Source organism: Oryx dammah, unplaced genomic scaffold (genome assembly GCF_014754425.2).
Source record: "Oryx dammah isolate SB20612 unplaced genomic scaffold, SCBI_Odam_1.1 HiC_scaffold_25, whole genome shotgun sequence".
Lineage (NCBI taxonomy): Eukaryota > Metazoa > Chordata > Mammalia > Artiodactyla > Bovidae > Oryx > Oryx dammah.
In genome coordinates, this window is record NW_024070209.1 from 43,350,312 (window position 1) to 43,352,734 (window position 2,423).

A 2,423-nucleotide genomic window follows, 5' to 3' on the forward strand; every position below is an offset into this window, starting at 1 on the left:
AAACAAAGAGAAAGAAATTGTCTTGCATCCTGTAATATTTTACACAATGTTAAATATTAAACAAGATTATTTAAACAATCTTACTTATGTTAAGATTAATAAATATGAAAAGACTATAGGGTAGAACATTTTAAAAAATTCACAGCTTCCTGATTTTCCTAATGTATATCATTAATGGTGGCTGTATAAAATCCCCATTGACAGACACTGATGTCTGTCTGCACATCGATTAGTCTCTTATAAGGTCATGAGGATGACAGGGGACCAGATGGTTGGATGGCATCACTGATACAATGGACATGAGTTTGACCAAGCTCCGGGAGATGGTGAAGAACAGGGAATCCTGGTGTGTGGCAGTCCATGGGGTTGAAAAGAGTTGGACAGGACTGAGTGACTGAACAACAAAAGTCGTGAGGCAATTTCTTTTGTCTTGCCTTTACATGTTTATATTACTGTCTTGCTCTGACTCTTAGAGATCATCTACTACTTCTGAAATTATAAGTGCTTGATGTATGAATGCTTCTTGTAAATAGCAGTGTCATAAGAGAAAGGACAAGAATTCTGGTTTTGATCATTTGTACTTTCTTAGGACAGAACAAGATTTCCTACTCTTCAGCATGTGTTGATGGCCTCACTTGCTCAATACTGAGATAAGTCCAGGGATTTTTGTTAGTTTGGTGTTATCTTAACATGCTTCAGTCAAGAGAGAGATTTTGATATTTTCCTTTTCTTGATGGCGCCTTTCCAACAGAAGTGTTTCTTAATCCTGACTGTACATATTAATTACCTGCAGAGGTTGAAAAAATGGGCTCCACCCCTAGAGATTCTAATTCAATTGGTTTGGAGCCCAGCTTGCAATTTTAAAATAGTCTCTATTTCTCTGCTCCTGCCCATTCAACATATAGCCGCGACTTCCATGCTGTGCCAGCTGCATCCCTGAGACAAGATGGTGAAGGCCAGAGTGAACGGATTTGGCCACATCAGGCACCTGGTCACCAGGGCTGCTTTTAATTCTGGCAAAGTGGACATTGTCACCATCAATGACCCCTTCATTAACCTTCACTACATGGTCTACATGTTCCAGTATGATTCCACCCATGGCAAGTTCCATGGCACGGTCAAGGCAGTGAACGGGATGCTCATCATCAATGGAAAGGCCATCACCATCTTCCAGGAGCAAGATCCCGCCAACATCAAGTGGGGTGATGCTGGTGCTGAGTACGTGGTGGAGTCCAATGGGGTCTTCACTGCCATGGAGAAGGCTGGGGCTCACTTGAAGGGTGGCGCCAAAAGGGTCATCACCTCTGTGCCTTCTGCCCATGCCTCCATGTTTGTAATGGGCGTGAACCACGAGAAGTATAACACCCTCAAGATTGTCAGCAACACCTCCTGCACCACCAACTGCTTGGCCCCTCTGGCCAAGGTCATCCATGACCACTTCAGCATTGTGGAGGGACTCATGACCACAGTCCACGCCATCACTGCCACCCAGAAGACTATGGATGGCCCCTCTGGGAAGCTGTGGCGTGATGGCTGAGGGGCTGCCCAGAACATCATCCCTACTTCTACTGGTGCTGCCTAGGCCATGGGCAAGGTCATCCCTGAGCACAACGGGAAGCTCACTGGCATGGCCTTCCGCATCCCCACCTCCAAAGTGTCTGTTGTGGATCTGACCTGCCACCTGGAGAAACCTGCCAAGTATGATGAGATCAAGAAGCTGGTGAAGCAGGCATCAGAGGGCCCCCCTCAAGGGCATTCTAGGCTACACTGAGGACCAGGTTGTCTCCTGCAACTTCAACAGTGAAGCTCACTCTTCTACCTTTGATGCTGGGGCTGGCATTGCCCTCGATGACCACTTTGTCAAGCTCATTTCCTGGTACCACAGTGAATTTGACTAGAACAACAGGGTGGTGGACCTCATGGTCCACATGGCCTCCAAGGAGTAAGGTCCCCGGACCCCAAGCCCCAGCAGGAGCACAAGAGGAAGAGAGAGTTCCCCAGCTGCTGGGGAGTCCTTGCCCCGCCTCCATCCTCCACCACACTAAGAATCTCCCTACCTCCACACATTTTCCATCCCCAAGGCCCTGAGGAAGGGGAGGGGCTTAAGGAGTCCTGCCTTGTCCTGTACCATCAATAAAAGTACCCTATACCCCCCAAAAAAATAAATAAATAATAAAATAAAATATTCTCCAGGTTAGGAGTGAGTGTAACATGCCTCTGGTATCTAGGAAAATTCTTTGTGAAGGCAGGTAGTCTCCAGGAAATGGCAGATAAATTGAACCACACTGGTAAGTAGGCTACAGAGGCCAGATGATTTTGAGTGAGGACATGTCTGGACCTATTTCACTGCAAGCATAGTGCAATATCTTACCTACATCATTTGGGGGTAAAATCATAGGGGCCTGAAGGTCTCACCTTAGTTT

General features: G+C 46.5%; 1 pseudogene; it reads left to right on the forward strand.

Moving 5' to 3' along the window:
* Window positions 1-886: 886 nt before the first annotated feature.
* LOC120851425 lies at window positions 887-2,152 on the forward strand (annotated as a pseudogene).
* The last annotated feature ends 271 nt before the right edge of the window (window positions 2,153-2,423 follow it).